The following is a 21005-nucleotide window of genomic DNA, read 5'->3' as shown; positions in this document are numbered from 1 at the left end:
TATCAATCATCAGTCGGAAATCTGGAGACCTGCAAGACAAAGGAACCACAAGTTTCCAGTTAACAACCTAATTTTAAGTGCACAATGTGCCTATTTTATAGTTTATTTAGCAAGTCAGAATATACACGAATACTGGATTCATACTTTTTTTCTACATGTATACCCCATGAAACTATATTTGGACTGTACAGAGTCAATGGGGATTCAATATACAACAGAATCAAGTGGACCTGAGTCACTGAAAGTTATACAAGGGTCAGAATCACAAGAAAGACATTCTGTTTCAAAGAATCAAATTGTTGGCGTCATTCTATTTGTGTGATTTTCATGACATGTATTATTGAGACCAACAACAGAATATCATTTAATTTAATTTCATATTAGAAGTATATATATAAGATACGTGCTCAGGTATTTCTGTGAATTGAATAATACTCTTCTCTGCAGTCCTGAAAAGAACTGGTGGCCACGTGACCTCGGAAGGGAAAGAAGCATTCTGGATACTTGTGGTCAGCAACATAGAGCCCGAGTGCACCCCCAAATACCAGATCAACAGTCCTAGGTAAGCCATTTGTTTTTGGATCATTAGTAAAGTAGTCATTTAGTAATATTTTCCATTGAGCAAGTGAAAGGGAAGAAAGATAATGAGGTCCAGCATCAGGCCTGTGGACTATTCTCTTGTACATCCCCTCACTGAACTCTACCAATTAGCAGAGACCTTTTCTTAAGATCACTATTTGCAGGATGGACGCTGGTTGTACGAATTGCAACATCTTTAAATAGAGGATGCAAGGGAGCTCCAGGGGTGTGTGTCAGTGCTTCTAAAAGCTACTGCCATTGGAGTCACGGCTTCTGGATTACAAGTTTTTCTTGGGATTGCATACTTGTTTGCTCTGCCTGGCTTATTCTATAATCGTAGACTTGCAAACATGTTGGCTCTGATAAACAGCAACTCAATCAGACTCCCGTGGTCCTACACAACCATATCACATTTGGATCGGTTAGGCATTAATCATGGACAGTATTGGAAAGTTTAGCGGTAAACTGGTCTTTATTGGGATCTGTTGGTCTGGCTTATATTCAAATGTTTTTATCCTCTTGCCGATTTAGAGAACTTGTATAAGGCAAATCTCTAATAAAGATACTGTTGTATCTTTCCCTGTTTCCTGTCTGTGTGACTTGAGCTAGAAGTCCCAGGGTACACCCTGTGAGTTTAGGATCCAACAACCCGGGTCTTAGCATAGAGCGCTGAGACCTATTGGGAGAAATTCTTCACATGGATGTTCAAGAGAAAATGAGTAGTTGATACTTGTTTATAAGCACTGAGGTTATGCAGAGAAGAATACAATTATTTTGTGTGGATTCTTGGGATACCACTGTCTTTCCAGACTGTCAGGATTCACTAGGATGAGTGGGGTCCTTCTGTTCTGCCTGGGACTTATGGTACTTCACCCAGAGGCACGGAATCTAACAAAGTGGAAGGTTTTCACCAGAGGTTCCCGCAAGGGAATTTGGGCTTGGCAGCTTCCACCCTGCAGGTCACGGCCCTCTAAGGGAGTTCCCTGTGAGCGGTGATAGAGAACCTAGTATAGAGAAGAATGAAGGCACTAGATAGCCACAAATTAGTAGGATTATTGAGTAATGCTCAGTGATGGTCCACAGAGAGATAGTAGGTGATTTGCAGCAATACGCTTGGAGAGATAGTAGCAATGATCTGCAGTAGTTACCACTAAGGAGTGGAGCCGGTAATAGGTGATTGCAGCAGCACGCTTGGAGAGATGACAGCGATAAACTGCAGGAGTTGCCACTAACGAGTGGAGCAGGTAATAGGTGATCTCAGCAACAGAGTGCATTCGGGTTACTGGGTGACACAGACACAACTATGATTTCAGCGGCAGAAGAGCTCTCTGGTGACATTCTCAAGCAGCAGATACTAACTCTAAGAATAGTCTAGCTGCTTTGTTGCTATCTTGTAACAAGCCAGGTGCCTTGATTCAGAAAATATCGGGGGGGGGGGGGGAAGGATCCAACAGTCTGCTGCAAGATTGAAGGGTTAAGTGTTTCCCTTCCTACTCATCCTGTTAATACTTTAAGGATATAACGAGCTACAAACCAGGAACAAATTAGGATACATTAGGCAAAGTAATGCTAGTTCATCTAAACAGCCCTTTTGGGTATTCAGGCTTAAAGATAGGAGGCCAGGTCAAAAAAAAATTACAATGACTACTCCTGGCTCTGATCTAATTGATTCTAGTGGGCGGCAGGACCACATATTATACAGAAGCCTGGACACATTCAGTAGCACTGGTTCTGGACATTGTCAGGAAATGATGCAAAATAGTTACAATATTCACAACAAATTCAAGTACCACAGTCTGGGGGCTCATATCCTGACAAAAACAAAGAGAAAGGAGGGACTAGGAGCAACACTACGATGGTAGAAGTAACAAATATATCCTGGGCAAAGGAAGATTTGAGGTATCTCGGCCCTCTACTTTGCAGAAAAGCAACTTGTCATTAAAGATTATATCAACTAAAACAAGATGATCCAGAAGAAGTATTCTTCATGTAAAGAATGTTTGGTCTTCCACAAACAGATCTACGGGTGACAGATGAAAACAAGATAAACATGCTTGTCTCTCTCCACAAAGTTCCAGGAACATAGAAAAAGGATGCCCCATCAATCCCAACTGACCCTTCAGCTAGGCTGTGTCTTCCCCGTTACCCTTCATTGCTCATACCCTAAAAAAAAGTGGTTTAAAAAAAACCCCTAAAAAAAAACAACAGAGAAGGCAGAAATCATATATATTCTTCCATTCTGGTCACAGAGCTCATCACTCACAGTACACTGGAAGATGCTTCTAGGACAACCTTGGCCTCTACCCTCTCGGACAGATCTTCCATAAACAGGCCCAATTCTTCATCCAAATACAGAGACGCTAGTTTTGAAGTTATGGATGTTGCGCAGTCATTGTTGAGACAGAAGAGAATATCACACTACAGTCTACACTACAGTCTGATTACTGTCAGTTACTTTCTATTATAAAATTTGGAAGAAAATTATCATGCGGTGCATATCATGCTGCATCCAGCTTCAGCCAATTTTTTACATACTCTTGATTTTCTTCATGATGGCCTTAGCAAAGGTCTCAATCTCACAACTTTGATGGTACAAATTTCTGCACTTAGTCTCTTTTTTTGGGCGCATTACCAGTTTTTTCAAGCAGTGAAGAGAATGCCTTCTGTAAAAAGTCCTTTCTAGCACCCTGGGATCTCAACTTCGTTCTTAACCTGTTCACGGGTGATCCGTTGAACCACTGTAAGAGGTTTCCTTTAGGTGGCACACACTGAAAGTAGTGTTTTTTTTTGTAACAATTATCTCTGCTCATGAAGTTGGAGCACTGCAGTCTTTATGGTGCAAGAAGCCTTTTTGAATGTCTATACAGACAAGGTGGTGCGAAGAACGAATCCAGCCTTCTTACCTAAAGTAGTATCCTATCCTTAACCAATGAGGAGATTATACTTCCATCCTTCTGTTCACAATTAGCAGTTTACAAAGAAAGTTACACACATTGGTCTTAGTACAGCAATCTTTGTGTGTATATATGCAGAACAGAAGAATTTAGGAACACTAAACAATTCTTTGTGATTCTGACAGGACCTTGGAAAGGGTATGCTCCATCCAAATAAGACCATCTCAAGTGGATTAGAGAAGTTATTATACAAGCGTATAAGAGAAACTGACATAAGGTGCCAGAAATACTGGAGGCTCAATCAACCTCTTGGGCATGTAATACTCAGGCCTCAAAAGCTGACCTCTGCAAATCAGTGGGGTATCACCACCAGAAATCTACTGATGGGAGACAAATTCATCACACATCTACTCAATAAATTCTTGAATTATGCAGAATATGTGACTGATACAGGTATTTTTGTAGCCCTCCCTATTGCTTGCATACATTCCATTTCTAAGGCTGCCATAGAGGATTGAAAAGAAAAGAAGTGAACTATATTTACCATTACTTCATTTACCTCAAAATACTTCATGGCAGGCTAACCCAACATGTTCACTATGATGAGGTAATATTTTTCAGGAAAAGCTTGGAGGAGCTGTTCTATATACTACCGGGAGGCATGTTTTATTTCATATCTCTACCTAAGGATAGAAGAGACTAACTATTGTCAAGTCCTCCATCAGGTATTTTGACGAAAAGGAAATAACAGTAAATATAATTTGCTTCTATTTTAAGGGGCCATAACGTTTGAACATTACAACTGATCTGCATGAAATCTGGCAAGCAGAGGGACTGGAAAGTGGATTTTGTTTCAGGATAATCACTTCAGTCAATTTTGAAATCAGACAATTTAAAAAGCAAAAGGTTAATCTTGTCTGACCTTTTTCCATAAATCTTGGCCTGGGTGAAATTTCATGTTGGGCTGTGCTTCATTTTGTTTAAATGAAGTTTCTTCCTTTTACCAATATATAGATATTTACAGTACCAATGTACAATTAAAGTTTATGAAAGCAGCACACACTGTATAAATTGGCAGTGTGGGGAGCATTGCGCTAGAAGACTGTTCAATGTTATCATGCCACCCCTCTCTTCACACAGTGAAAAATTTCTTTAAAAAAATAGAAATAAAACTAACAAGGGATTTCATTGAAAAGGTGAACACCTATGTGTGCCTCCCTTGTAAAACATTATATATGCACCAGCCCACTACTTGCGGCAGAGCAATCCCTGCAATCATGAGTGTTGGGAGTGAGGCTTTCAACCAATCAGAGCAAAGACGACCGTTTATATAAGAGATTGTCCTCTGAAAATCTGTCAGCATGCACTGGAATGACACTGAAGAAAGCATCAAAACTGCAGAAGATACAAGACTCCGAAATCAGAAGAAAGATGACAGTGAAAGACAAGAAAGGAAGATTATCTAAGAAACTAACATTTTCAAGTCTTTCCTAGCTTTCACTGCACCAAATTGGTTTGTATGACCTACATCAATCAAGCCTGGCCAATCTGTGAATCTCCAGGTGTTGTGAAACTGTGAGTCCCAGCACATCCTGCCACACACCCTGCCATCTATCGCCTAGCAGAGCATGCCGGGCTTATAGTTTCACAACACCTGGGTAGCCACCTAATCTACATAATCTTGTGTGCTATCTGTTTTGAGACATAAGAACTGCCATCATTTACTTACCTTTACTTCACAATCAAGAATATGTACATTAAGATATGGATGGGGAAGAGAAGACACATTGAGGCTACATTGAGAGAGAGGTGGCACTGAGTGAACAAGTGACAGCTCAACACCTTTGCAAGTGTCTGACATCAAACTTCTTAGCAATGTGTCGTTTGGTGATAATGAACTTTCAGGGCTATTAGTCTGTATCTGCAAGTCCATATTTCCTGGTACACTGTTATTATTATTGGTTACATCCTTGACAGCTCCATTCATTTCTTGATTCCCTGCCCTATCCAAGAATTCGTTCTCCAGAGCAACCCAAAGACCTTCAATCCATGGGTCCACAACCACCTCCAATCTGATAAAAAAAAAAAAAAGTGTACAAAAACAGAAAGTAGCACTTTATGTATTAATCATTACCTGATAGACAGACTTTATTAAAATTAAAAGTAATGTGCTGAATGCTTTTGCAGAACACCCAATACCAGTACTGTGAATATACTGTATATCCTACTGTATATAAATATTCTTACCTTAGCTGCACCAAAGTCTGAGCTGAATTAATAAGATGTATTTTTATTTCTAACAACTCCATGGTTTGCTGGCTTCTCACTGTTTGTTTAACACTTTTATTGCTATTCTTTGCTGGGGGAGTTTATTGACGGTTTGATTGAAGACACTGATCAGATGTGTTTGTTAACCATATATAATCATCATCATTTATTTATATAGTGCCACCAGATTCTGTAGCGCTTTACAATTGGGTACATACAGTAATAAAACAATAATCGTTAATACATACATACGTAGAGGTAAAAAGGCCCTGCTCGCAAGCTTACAATCTATGGGACAATGGTTTGATACACAAGGGTAAGTGCTACATCATATTGAAAATTTGTCCAGCTAGAAAGCAAAGGTTACAAAGTATTTAGTGGGCTGCATGTTCAGTCATACAACTATGTTGGTCAGAGGGTTGTTGTCTTGTGTTAGCTGTATAATGGGTGGTAATAGGGTAACCTAGGGAGATTAAGAGGGTGGTAGAGGAATACTATAAGCTTGTCTGAAGAGGTGGGTTTTCAGAGAACGCTTGAAGGTTTGAAGCCTAGAGGAAAGTCTTGTGGTGCGAGGGAGTGCATTCCATAAGGTGTGTGCAGCCCGATAAAAGTCCTGTTATCAAGAATGGGAGGAAGTGATGAGAGTTGAAGAGAGACGCAGATCTTGATCGGAACCGAGGTGTGGAGTTGGGAGATATTTTGAGACAAGTAAGGAGATGTATGTTGGTGCAATTTTGTTGATGGCCTTGCATGTTAGTAGAAGAATTTTATATTGGATTCATTGAAAAACAGGCAACCAATATAGAGACTCAGATGCAAAACGATTTGCAAGGAAAATCAATCTAGCCGCTGCGTGCAAAATAGATTGTAGGGGCTCGAGTCTGATTTTGGGAAGACCAGTAAGAGGGAATTACAATAATAGATGCGGGAAATAATGAGTGCATGAAATAAAGTTTTTGCAGTGTCTTGTGTGAGATATGTACATATTCTGAAAATGTTTTTTAGATGTATGCAGCATGATGTAAATATAGAGTTGATGTGGGGAACAAAGAACAGTTGCGAGTCAAGGAATACACCTAGGCAGCGAGCTTGCGGAGTGGGATTTATGGTCATGTTGTCAACAGAAATAGAAATGTCAGGCAGTAATCTATTGTTGGGTGGGAATATTATTAATTATGTTTTTGAAAGATTGAGTTTGAGTTTGTGAGAGGACACCCAAGATGAAATGGCAGATAGAAAGCCAGTAATGCGAGACAGCACAGATGGTGAGAGATCAGGAGAGGGTAGATAAATTTGTGTATCATCCTCATAGAGATGATACTGAAATCCAAAGGAGCTTATTAGTTTTCCTAGAGAAGTGGTGTAATCATTGTAGAATATCGTCAAGCCAGGGATGGCTGCTTAGCTAGTGTGTATAGTTCTAAGTGTGTGTAGTTCAACAATACAAGGACAACAGTCAGCATTCACCTGAAACTCCATATTCTACTGCTGATGTTTCCATCTCTTCCTAGATGCAAGCTTCACACCACATGAAGACTGGTTTGGATTTAACTTATTTCCTTCTCAGTTCATGAAAATTTGTTTTATCTGTCAATTTAATTTCCCTGCAACATTCCTTCTGTTTAATCAACCTGATGTACCCTGTAGTAGGGAGCAGACGTGTGTTTTTGTCACACAGTGTTTAGAAATTACAGTCAAACAAGACAGTTCAACAAATATTGAAGAAATCTAGAAATAATCTACATCTGCTGCAGTCTTACTCTGCTAATTCTCTAAAAGCAATCCTGAGAACTGATCAAAGGAGCAAGGAATATTCAAAACGGGTCAAAGACCGCAGCCAGGGAACGCAACGTGTCAGCTAGACCATAATTTGTAATATTTTGACATGATGCCTTGGGACTGGTAAGTGAAGCGCTCGTCATCCACAGCTGCATTATCCAAGGCTGTACAGTATACATGTGTCACAGCATGTGTGTCCAACAAATTGGCCATGCACAATAGGGTAGGAAAAGGCTGAGGATGTGGTTATATGTATCACACGATCCCTCCCTGTCACACAGCGCATGTGTGGAGGCCCCGACATCCCAGAATCTACACAAACAGCAACTGAGCTTAAGAAACCAGCAGCCACAGGTGGTGAAAAGGGACAAGAGCAGGTAGGAGAGAGCAGGACCATCTTCCAACTGTCCTCAATATAGTGGGACAGTCCAGAATGTGGCTGACTGTCTCACTTAGTCAGGATTTGGTCTGACTACAAGGACAGTTGGGAGGTATGTCCTACTTCACACTGTTATGCTGTGATGGCAGAGCTGCATGCAACTAACAGTAGTGCACACAGCATTGCCTGTTTATTTGTCTAAAACGAATACCATATTACACAATAGGGGGCCCCCCTTTATTAAGTGCCCCAGGCCCCCCAGAACCTTAATCCAGCTGTGCCCACATGCACCACCGGGAAGGTGCCAGCCGGGAGAAGGGCCCGGAGCACTGACAGTTGGAGCGTGAGGAGGTGGTCATGGAGTAGGAACCTTATTTTAGAATGTGAGCTTCTATTGTTTGTTTACATTTAAGATTTAATCATATTTAAAAGTGTGGGTCCAGCATTCAAGTGGTGTTTTCAAAATCTGTAGTATTCAGTTGTTGATTGGTCTCTCCACCTAACCAACGTTAGGCAATCCACGGGTTTAATACATAATGACACAAATGAAATTTTTTGGGAAAATCCACCACGGTCAACACACAAAAAAAAAACCATGAAAGCCACCAGCCACTATTCTGAATACTACTGTGTAGAGCATAACCCCAGACTTGACATGTTATTTTACACTGGGCACCTTCTTCTGTACAAATGGGTATAGAAAGTACATGTCTTAAAGCAATCTCTGAGCTTATTTTTTGCTTTTGTTTTATTATTCCCAACAGCAAAAGATGTAAGACAGTTTCAAATCCTGGATTACCACACGTTGAACTACCTTGAAAATCAAACAACCCTGCCTATGTTTTTCTTGAATTACCCATTATTGTTTGCAGTAGTAGGTATATTTTTGATGTTCGTATTTCTCTTGGGCCATGCGTTAGGTGAATTTGTCTCTACTCCCACATGTCAGCTGATATGTCATACGCCGGTCCCATAGTTAGGTGCCGGCGCTGTGACTTTCCTTTAAGAACCATGATTGTGCTTACTTCTGCTTCAGAGACATTACTTTCACACAGGTGTTCCTTGCTACCTTGTTCTGGACCTCCTCCCGATTCTCATTGGTCCTGGGCACTATTTAAACCTCCCATGGTTCTGGACTCATTGCCTGTTCTTCGTGTTACTCACTCTGCATCAGGATCTGGTTGCATAACTTGACCTTCCGTTTGTCTATTACCTGCTCGCTGAACTATCACGGTGTATGAACTGCTGCACCTGCGGCTATTCCCACAGATCAAGTTATCATCACTACTCAGCTGCTTCAACATCGCTATACTTCACTGTTGGATCTGCTGCCGAGGTTACCTGTCATCTGTGGTTCTAGGCCGGCTCAGCTGAAACTCCTCTCCGCTGTTCATCTGCACAATGAACTACCATCGTGAGTTGTTTGCTACACCTGTGTCTAATCTTATGGCTCAAGTCTCATCTTTATCTGTTTGCTGGACTGTTATTGTGTACTGCTTGCTGCATCGGTGGCTATTACCTCAGCTCAACTTGCATGCCTCTATCCAGCTGCCTCATACTACTGTGGACTTACCATTGCATCTACGACTGGATTACCTGTCATCTATAGTTCCACGCACGGTTCAGACACTCCTCACTCCTCTGCTACTTCTAGGTAACTAACTGCTGAATGTGCCTGTGTTCATCCATGTCCTTGGGCATTGTTTAACGCTTATTGCTTTGCTACATAAGAATCACCGCGATACCAGTAACCACCTGCTACATTGAATCATCTTTATTTTCAGATCAGCCAAGTTCTATATAATGCTCTGTTTGGACTTTAGCTGTACCAGTGATTCACATTCATCTGCCGTGTGTTACTCTGTTGGATCCAAGTATTCTTCATTCATCACCTTTGCGTTGAACTATTGTATTAATCATCTTATGCCGTTGCCAAGGGTTATCAACTTTGAAGTAGCATATGTGATTTGTCTCTGCATTCTGACCAACTGCCGTGTGTTCATCTCTGCTGATATAGATATAGATATATATATATATATATATATATATATATATATATATATATATATATATATTGTAACAAAGGGAGGCATTTTTCTGACAAGAGGCAGAGAAAGTATACAAACAGACTAAAACATTGGCACAGTTATGCACCTAGGTGGAGATTAAACCAGGTAAAAACGTATGTGTAGTTTAAAGTTTGTTAACTTACATGATTTCCTCTCAGCAAACAGACAGGGTGTGTCTGTGCAAACAGAGCCACTGATGGGTGTTTTCTTTTAAAGAGAAGGTGGGTGTGTCACCTGTCCATCAAGCTAAGGCTGGGGGAGGAGTAACATGTATAAAAGCTTGTTTGTGCCATTTGTTCAGGGAGATCAACGCTGGGGAAGCTGGCTGGTCTTGAGAGAGCTGAGATATGTCTAGCTAGCGTTTAGGGTCTCCAAGAAATGCTGTGAAATCTGTACAGTGTCAAAACATTTACCATCCTGACAATAAAACTACGTAAAAAGGAAGAAGTTGTTCGCGTGTGCTTCTGCAGTAGCGGGCTTTTTCTCATTCCTGTTGTACCATCAGCCAATACACTACTTTGCAGCACTACTACTATCTCCTCTGTTATTATTATCAGTGATGCTTATGAGCCGTGAACTTTTAATCCTGTGAATATTATCATTCTAAAATACCCGTTGTGTTCTGTCTCCACTACCCTCTGCTAGTACTAGTCTGGGAGACCGCGACCTGCGGAATAGGAGCAGCGGAGACCATAATTCCTTGCGAGAATCCCTGGTGAAAACCTCCTCTCCGTTAGACTTCGCACTCCTGGGCAAGTTCTCTATAGCAGAGGCAAGGGATCAACAAAAAATCATTCACAGTCGTGACATGATATTAGTCAAATCTATCTATCTTCACCTGACCTCTGTAAATGTGGACAAAGTAGGATCATTAAATGTTAGAATTGTATGTGGCAAAGCTCCCTAGGTCATGAAATGTTAAAACCACATTAAATTGTTACAATCAGCACTTTGCTAACAAACTTGTGCACGGGCCAAACCAAAACACAAACTACACACAATCAGTTCCAAACCTTGGTGTCATACGCAAGACCACCCTCTGCTTTATTCCTCACACCCAAATTTGCTCCCAGTCCAGTTGAGTCCACCAGTAAAGCCCTGACACTATCCACCATTTTGGAATTTCACCTGCTTCATAAAATTATTTGCTAATTCTCTACATCTGCAATTATGTATGCTCAGGCAATGTTTCAGTGATGCCACAGATATACACACAATTCAAAACATACTGAATGGTGGCGGTAGACACATCGTTATCTGTCACCACTTGCACACACCAGTCATGTGTTTAACTGTATTTTGGTGTAAAAAAAAGTCTGTGTTACAGGAAACCTTAGCATTTTGGTGACTATTGTCACGGTAAACCACATGAAAGCACAACCAAACTGCACTTTGTGTCTTAGACATATTAAAGTATTATTATATATAATTATCCACGTGGTTAATGGCCATTATTGTCTGGTCTGCTTGTATTGGGTGTACCTTGTATGTCTTTGTTTAATTTGTATTTAAGAGTGGAAAGGATTTTACCAGCCAGAATATACAGTGTTAACATGTAAACTGGATTAGAAGACCAGTTTATTAGGACATGCTAAATGAAAATAAACACAGCTCTTATATAGGATATTTGTGACACTAGTGGAAATGGATGTTATTACAAATTAACATAGAGATTGACCAGTGAAATAGCAATGCATTACACTTAATGCAGAATCTGGATGGTAATATCTGCAAGCACCAGCTGAAACTTTGTTTGTAAATAATCGTTTGTCCCACATGCTACCATTGGAATACCAAACCCAGCTTCAACATGTGTTTCAAATTTTAGTTTGGAAGCAACTTGCAAATGGTTTATACATTATTACACTAACATACAACAATTTGTATGTTAGTGCCGAGGGGTGTGCGGACGGATGAGAAGGGCCAAGAGGATGAGAAGGGCCAGGAGGACGAAAAGGGAAAAGGCCAGGAGGATGAGAATGGGAAGGAGGCAGAGAAATAGAAAGTGGCGAATTATTAGCATTAGTGAGCTGTAGGTGAAGGAGTGACATTTAGTGTAGGGTGTTGTGAAGTTTGCTGAATGATAACGATTTGGGACAAAAGGGTGCACATATTTGTGAGGGTTGATTTTAAAGTGGTCATGTGTTTGTCAAATTTGTGCTCTAGACCGGTGAGGGTATTGGACATATTACAAACGTTAAAGTCAATGGACTGAGTGGCAGTACCAGTGTTGTGAGACAGAAGTGCTAACCACTAAGGTACCCATGCAGATGTTAACTGGCATTTATTTTTGGGTAATAAGGAAGAGTGGCTGTGCTGTGTTGTTTTTGTTCTTGAAGTACTATTATCTAGCACTTACATCTGTAGCACGCAAGCTGTATTGGTGAGCTTCTCCCTCTTTTTTATAAATGAACGTTGCCTTAGTTGTTAGCCAACCCACCTTCCAACAATGGAGTCAGGAGTTCGATTCTTGACTCACGCAATTCCTCTGTGTGGAGGTTGTATGCACACTCCTATGTATCGATTATGTAAGAGTACGCTACACATTTTGTAACGGTCAGGATACAATTTTTTAGCATATATTATTTCTTAATATGCATATTTATTTATGCTAGCAAATTAGATGCATTTGCATCCACATGTGCTCAGTTCAACTCAAACACAAACAAACACATTACACGATCTTTCATGTAGGTGAATAAGAAGGTGTGCTGATTTAGCTCATTAAAAAAACACTTCAAAGTCATTTGTTCCAGGTTCTCTTAACAAGTAAGTGTTAAAACGAATAATGAGGTTACTACTGTCCTGAAAAAATACACTCCAATTATGTTTTAAGTTAACTAACATTTGTAAACAAACTCTTTGCACCTCCTATATTTGCCGTTACGTAACACTTTGTTATCTTTAAATAAGAAGTGGAAGTTAAGACGCGGATCTTAAGATGAACTAATTGCTTAGTTGCATCTTATTTTCAGTTGCGTAACAGACATAAGGTTGGCGTGTCTTTGAACTTTCCGCTCCGTGTTGAATTGTGAATTTCTTATCTGCCCCTTTGTTCTTAAAATACTCATGGCAACTTAAGTACAAGATAAGATCGGTAATGAATCAGGCCCATGGTGTCTAAAAACACTAATTTTCATTCATGTTAGACAAGTAGAAACATGCTAGCATTAACATTAATATTAACAACAACTACATCTCAATGAAGAACAAGATTATCAAATTAAGATCTGAAGGGTCTTAGTTACAAAAAGAAACTTTGATTTTTATACTAAACTCATCCCACAAGAAATCAAAAATGTGTCCCTAAAAGGAGAGAATCAGTTTAAAAATCTAGCTCCAACTTTAGATCCAAATAGCAAGATAAGAACACAAAGTGATACAAATTAAAGAAAAAAAGAAATATCATTTTAATAAATATTTATCCCCGTTGCTCAATACTTAAACGGGTTCCAGCAGCTATTAAAGCCAGTAGGCTTTTTGAAGTCTCTTAACCTTAAATACCTACATGGAGCAATATTGGCAGTTTTTTTGTTGGCAAATTGCTCGGGCGATAGATAAGGTCAGTTGGGGATGTGTTGTGTTCTGTATATTTCAGGTCTTCCACAGGTTTTCAGTGGAATTAAGGTTAGGACTCAAGGACATACATTGTCTTCTTTTTTTAAGCCACTTCAACGTTCTTCTGTCGGTCATTGTCCTGTCGATAGACAATCTTGCTCTCCAGGGTGAGTTTTTTGGCATTAGGTATATTGTCCAGGATTTGTCTTTAACTTTTCAGTTGATCCTCATGATAATTTGCAATGAGGATGGTGCTACCAGATTGTGTGCAGTGTTTAAATTGTGATATATATATATATATATATATATATATATATATATATATATATATATGTATATATATATATCGCTTAACTTGCAGGTCAAAAAAGATCTACTTACTCTTGTCAAACCTCAGACCACTTCCCTCCATATTTTTACAATATCTTCTAAGTTCCCTTCTTGTCTGACAGCTAATGGAGCGTGACCTGTTCACAATACCAGATTCACCAGGGAAACGCTTAGCATCCCTTAATGAATCAGACCCAAAGTTATTATTTAGCATGTAAGGCTAAAGATTCCACATCACTCACCGGCTCTTGAAAGAGGTGTTATTGTGCAGAAGGGTAAGTACAGCACACACCATCACATAGTACACCGATGAGGAGCCCATAGCATGGCCTGATGGACTTCCTGTTATTACAAAGAAAGCAGGAAACATCAGCATTCTGTGCAGGATGGGAGGGAATGTGATATTTTTAAAGAAAAGGGTCGTTTATCTCATTTTGCTGATACGGTACTTTAAAAGTACACTGAGAACATTGTTTTGCATAGATCAAAACCTTTGGACCAATAAATCATTAGTTCACTGACCAGATTGAGATGCGCACAAACTTATCTTTGTCTTGAGTGTACCTGTCAGCTCATGAGGGCAGCAATTCTGTAGACTGAGCTATCATTCATATGTATATTCCTATTAACTTCGTTTCTGATAAATGATCAGTGCAAACCCTTCTTTAGAAAGATATATGAAGAAAAGTAAAGATATTAGAGGTAACCTACAATGAAGAGTCAGGACACTGTTGTTTAATTGTTAAACATGGGTGCTATTAATTTTGTGTCAAGGTTGGTTGTGGATACATAGGCATATTTATTAAAAATTAATGCTATTTAATTTTGGGACTGCTTGGGAGATTAATTATTAAAAGTGGATGCTATTGATTTAATGTCGGTCTAGTTGTGGAGAGAGAGGCCTACAGCAGGGCCGGATTTCCCGCTAGGCACCCTAGGCGACTCCCTAGGGCCCAGCGGTACCTAGAGGGCCCTGTCAGAGCCGACGGTGAGCGGGGCAGGCAAGGCAGAGGGGCGCTCCCCTCCGCCTGCCATCCCCCTCTGTCCGCCGGCATAATGCCGAAAAGAAAGAAGTGGAAAAAAAAAAGAAGTCAGCTGACCGCTCGTCGGGAGTCTCCTCTCCTCTCTTACTGAAACTGATCTAAATAACTTTCATTCTGTGTTCACTGTGAACATTAGTGATGACCTCTTAAAAGTGTACAGTGCTGTTTTTGTTTTTAACTGAAAGCAATGATATAATTCTCCGATTTATGAAAACTGCTCACTTCTGAATGTCTGTTTTTGAAGAGATGTTAGTGTAGTAACTTACAGTGCTAATAGCATTGTGCAACAATTTGGGATCTGGGATAGGCTTTAGCATAAATATGTATCCAGTGTCCTATCCGCACCCCTCTCTGTGCACTGATCATGCCCCCACTGGCGGTGTAATAATACGCCTGCTTTTGTAACAGGGATGAGGGATGTCTGAGCAGGTGCCTTTCCATGGCTACTTGTGTAGTTTCATTTATAACAAAAACACTATGTTGGGGAAATTGGAAAACCTGTAATAGGGAAGGGAAAAAGTTTCTGCAACATCTCATACAATGTACACACAAACCATTTGTTTTATGATCTGCTTTTATTGGACTTTAACCTCCATGTTTGGCCGTGTAATTTACCTCAATAGAAGGATTGATATGGTAGCAATTTTCATGTGTTCTAGATGAACTTAAGGTTTTACTTGAATATGTGTATGAAAAATATTCTGACCGGTTAAACTTAAACTGGTTAATACTTCCTATGGATCACTGTTGTCCACAAACTGAGCAGGTTATTTTTAATATGTATAGTAAATAGAAAACTGGGGACAAAAAAAAGCTACTAATATTAACTATATTTTAAACAGTTTGTAAAAAGATCAGCATGGCGGCCCTGATCCATAGGTTAGGAGTCCTCTTTGCAGGAGAAGAATTGTACGGTCTACTAAGTTATATGACGATATTATCATGATGGCTCCCAGTTGACTGAACAATTACTTTTTCAAATACAAATAAGAAAATGAAGTGAATACTAGCGCTTTACCTTAAGTATAACCTAGGAACAATACAATATAAAGTGTCACTGTCACATTATGTTCATCACAGAGTTACAACTTGAAAGTGTGCTCCTGCTCATTCTGGAATCTACTCCTGTACTTATTGAAAAATACAAAAAAAGTTTTATAGTGTAGTAATTTAAATGCTACAGGTATTGTAATACCACATGCAGCCCAATTGAATACCAAGTGTATTAGTGCAGAAAGTCGCACACAAACACGCGTATTTCCACCATCCATAGGTAATGATCTTTCGGGAACAATAAAGGATAGTGCTTTGAATGAAACCACAACGGAAGCTGTATGATGTATGATCCTCAGGAGGATGAAAACAGAACTATAATAGTGAAGCTCTTCTTCAAAGGGTCTTATTTTCTGTATAATCGTCACACTTACACACAAAACTTTAATGTTTGCCTTTAAAGAAATCCTTGAAGATGGCCAGAATGAATCACCAATGTTTAATTTTGTATGTAATCGTTATATACTTGTATCATAGAGAAAACAAAACTATACATAGTATATTACCCTTTTTTTTATAAAAAGCTTTCAGATCAACAGTAAAAACTTACACAATATGTTTAGAATAAGCATACACTCACAGAAGTGTCCCCCTGGAGTGTTGCAAGTGTCTAGCCAAACAGATGTTCAGATTTTGAGCAGTCAGCATTTGGAAAGTCCAAAAGGTAAGGTGAGGTGCCTTTAAACTCCAAGAAAACACAGATGAGTTTTGACTTTTTTCAACGTAGTGGCGGTTTTATGTACAAATGTGCTTTTATAGCTCTTTCCTCCAACCGGCTCTTATAACTATGGGGCCTATTTAATAAGATCCTAATCCCAAAGATTTTCAGAACTTGTGTCCTATTGCCATTTAAGCATATTTGGAGAGCATTGTGGTAGAGGGATCTTCGGATCCCTCACCGCATCTACCCCCCCTCACCACTTTGCAATAGTGACCGTAGGTAGTCACCAGAACAGCGACTGCTGTTACGGCAGAACACTTTTAGTAGATGGTCATGATCTTTCATTTATTATAATTGCAATAAGGAATGAAAATGACTGCCAAAAAAAACCAGTTCTTGTTAAATATGCCCCCGTATCTCTTAGAAGTGATCAAAATCCTGCATCTATGGTTACAATTCCTCCAAATTAAACAGACATATATCCATTTCTCAAGTTCTAGTAATAAAACTTTAAAACCTACTGTAAACATTTAAACACCAATCAAGAATCTGTATGTCATAAAAATGTGTTGTGGTGTTATGGAATCCATTACATTGCCAGGAAACAAAACACTATGTCCTTGGTGCTGACACAATATGAATAATACTCTATTGAATACAAATGTAAGTATAAAAACAAAAGCATTACCGTAAAATATAAAAAACTACACAAAATACTATATATTGTCTTCAAGTCATACAAGCCCCAGAGGCTTGGTTACAAATAAAAACAGACAATTATTGATTACATAAGTATCCCCTCCCCCCCCCCCCCCCCCCATACTTTTTGAATCAATTACACAATTGCACTTATTCACTTTAATTTAAAAAGTACAAACAGATTTACATTTGGGACGGGGTTTGTCCCAGCTCAACTCTAAATTGCAGTGTAAGAATAACACTGTCCAATATTGGTGAGCTTCATGCTAAACATGGTTTGCCCAGTAGCAAATTAGCTTTGCTCCTAACTGTAAATGAGGCCCATAATGTGGCAAGTACGCTTATATGGAGAAACAATACCTAAAAGTACTAGCCTTACACGACAGAACTTATAAGATTTGTCCTGAAGTCACCTGATTTTGGTTTCAGAAACAATTGCATTTATTTACTTTACAAGCTTTCCATTTGACAACCCATGTTTATGTTTCTTATCTGCCTGCCAGTTTGCGGTATTCTACAAAGGAGAAGAGTGCCTTGGAAGTAGTAAAATTGTGAAGCTGGGACCTACACTGCACACCTTACAGCTGGACCAGAAGAGAATGATTGTCTGAAATATGATACATAAATAAGAAGCTTTAAAAATCACAATATGGTTGGCTTGAGTACTATCCAGAAGTCTGTTTGTTCAGTTCCTGTTGTGCGTGCTAACTATACTAATTTTAGAAGTGATGTTTCCAACTAGACAACTATTGTATAGTTGGACAATATCCAACTATTGTTGGATGAAGATGATACATCACCTGTTGGTCCCACTAACAAAATGCATACAGTAAGACTCCGAACCAGAAATGCTTTCTTAGACTTCCTGCTATGCGTTCCACAGTGGAACGCATGACGGAATTAGAATTACAAACTTGTATTAAAGAATTTATAGCTAATTTGTTGTGCAGCTAGAAATGGAGTCTGGAGAAGGTGATACGTTCATTGGTAATGAGTAATGAGAAATGATATTTACTGTGTAGTTGTAGAATGTAGTATTTAGTAGTAGTTTATCAACAGAAGTCTGAAACCATGTGACCTTCATATGCGTTCCAGGATGGAACACATATTGCTTGTAGCACTGTGGGAGGTGGACACACTCTCTAGAATTGACAATTTCCTAAAATGAGTTACAGCTGACAAACCTTTGGCACTATATATAGTCAGGTAATTATAATGTTGTATTGTCTATGCTTGTCTTGTCTGCTGTTCAATGAAAATCTGTCTTGAAAAAGGTCTGGATGCAAGACCGAAACGTCGACTATTATCTAAAGGAACTAGCTGAAGTACTCCGTACTGACACAGGAGATGGACGCCTGCACCTTCTCGTCAGCCACGTCCCATTGCCTAGCTGTGGGACACTCCTTGTTCCTTGAACGCAATGCGTGTGCATGCTCTGTTCAATCGCGCCCCTTTGCTAGACAGGGGGACGCTATCTCAGCTCACCTGTCAGCGGTCAGTGTGTCTAACCGCCAAATCTCCATCAGCCAATCAGGATGTACCTTATGGTATATAGAGCACCCTCTGACACATTTGGGTGCCAGAGTATTGGTTCACTCCTGCTACAGCGCTTCCTGAACTTCTGATCCAAGGTTCTTCAGTTCTGACTCGGCTTCCTGTTACTTTTCTCCTGTGTTTCATTTTGGTACCTCGCTGCCTGGCTGGTTTAACTATTTGGCTTGACCTGACCTCTCTCTGGAACCTCCCTGTGTACTGCACCGCTCATTTGGCTTTGACCTGGACTGCCTGACTACGCCTGTCTACTACTGTTGTTACACCTGTGACTGTCTTGGAGAACCGCGACCTGTGTGCCCTCTGCAGGTAAGTCCAGACTCCCTTGCGGGGGTCCCTGGTGAATACCGGGAATACGTTAGACTCCGCGCCTTCCTGTTCAGTTGCGCTAATACCAGTTAGCGCCCATCTCTGAAACCCTGTGACAGCAATTAGATGGCTGCCTAGTGTCATTACTGTTTTTATATTATATGTTAGCCAAATCCATCCAGTGGAAGGCCCAGAACAGGCTCCCTGGGTCAAAATTCTGGCCAGTGTACACCAACGGAAGGTCTGACCAGGAAGTCAACCTCCTAGTATTTCTTCTGGGATCCAATATTACCAGTCTGTGAAGTTTTGTCCAAATTCATAAAGTGGAAGGCTCAGAACAGGCTCCCTCGTTCAAAGTTCTGCAGAATGTACACCAAAAAGAGGTAAGAACGGAACCCTAACCCCCTTAAAACTTGTCCAGGATCTAACTGTACACCTCATGTTGCTTTAATTCCAATCGGGAATTAAAGCAGACTCCAAGGGGAGTCTGAATCCATAACCGGACAGACAAACAAACCAAATCCATCCAGTGGAAGGCTCAGAACAGGCTCTGTCTAAATTCTGCCCAGTGTACACCAATGGGAGATCCAACCAGATCCCTAAACCTCTTAAAATGTGGCCGGGATCCAACTGGACCACCTTTCATTTGTTCCATTCAAATCGGTGCAGGGATGTAGAGTATATTCTTCCATAAACAAACAATATATATATATATATATATATATATATATATATATATATATATAATATATAAATGCTTAGTGGCGTCTGTCTGTCTGTGTGTGTGTGAAAAAAAAAACCCAAGTTGCAGCGCCACCTGCTGGGCAGAGTTATACACTGACCTACTAAATTCTTAGTGTGTGTAGGAAAAAAAATCAAAAAGGGCTGAAATTTGGTAGGGCTCAAACTCATTTTCGTGAGGTAATTTTACCTCATGAACACACATGTGTAGAGGCGTGCGTTAGTGTGTGTGTATGGAAAAAACTATTTTCTCAGAAAGGGCTCATCCAATTGACCTGAAAGTTGGTATACTGACATTATTTGACAAAAAAATTAGAATAGTCAAGTCAGTTAACTTCCATCATCCCCCCTTCCCCCCGTGGGAGGGGTAGTAAAGGCTAAATTTACGAGTTGAGGGGTCAAACTCATTTTCGTGAGGTAATTTTACCTCATGAACACACATTAAAAAGGCCGCTTGCGTCGGAACTAACGCTCTTCCCCTGAGGAGGCCTGGGCTAGGTCCAAATGCATGACAAGAACCTTTTTAAGACCTTAAGTAGCTTGATTTGACTAGAATGCATGAGTATCATGCACGGGTTAACTTGTATATATATATATATATATATATATATAGTGGCAAAGAGGGATATTTTCCACAGTTCCCTGTAAGGGAACAGGTAGGAATACAGTTAGTTTGCAGCAGCAGGCTGCAGTCAGGGTTAAGTTTTTCCTAGGTTCCTCTCTTAGCACACACACACACACACACACAGGTGTTCCACATAGGTGTGATTGGTTTGCTGTGATTTGTTGTAGTGCTTGGGGTGGAGGATAAAGACACTGCCTGTATGTGTGGGTGGCACCACCGATGGCAGTAAGTGGCCGGCGAGTAGACAGGGAAGTAATGTCAAGCCAGATGTAGGTGTTGGGGATTTTTGTGTACTGTTACTGGATATGATTGCTGTACCAGCATTGGAGCTGTTTTACCATCCTGACAACTGCTAATAAACAGCTAAATGGTTCAGCATACCTGTGTCCGGTTCCTGTGAATGGTGGACTTTTCAACAATATTTATATATATATATATATATATATATATATATATATATATATATA

The sequence above is a fragment of the Mixophyes fleayi genome, unplaced genomic scaffold (assembly GCF_038048845.1).
Source record: "Mixophyes fleayi isolate aMixFle1 unplaced genomic scaffold, aMixFle1.hap1 Scaffold_29, whole genome shotgun sequence".
Classification (NCBI taxonomy): Eukaryota; Metazoa; Chordata; class Amphibia; order Anura; family Limnodynastidae; genus Mixophyes; species Mixophyes fleayi.
Note: the sequence above shows the minus strand (reverse complement) of the source record.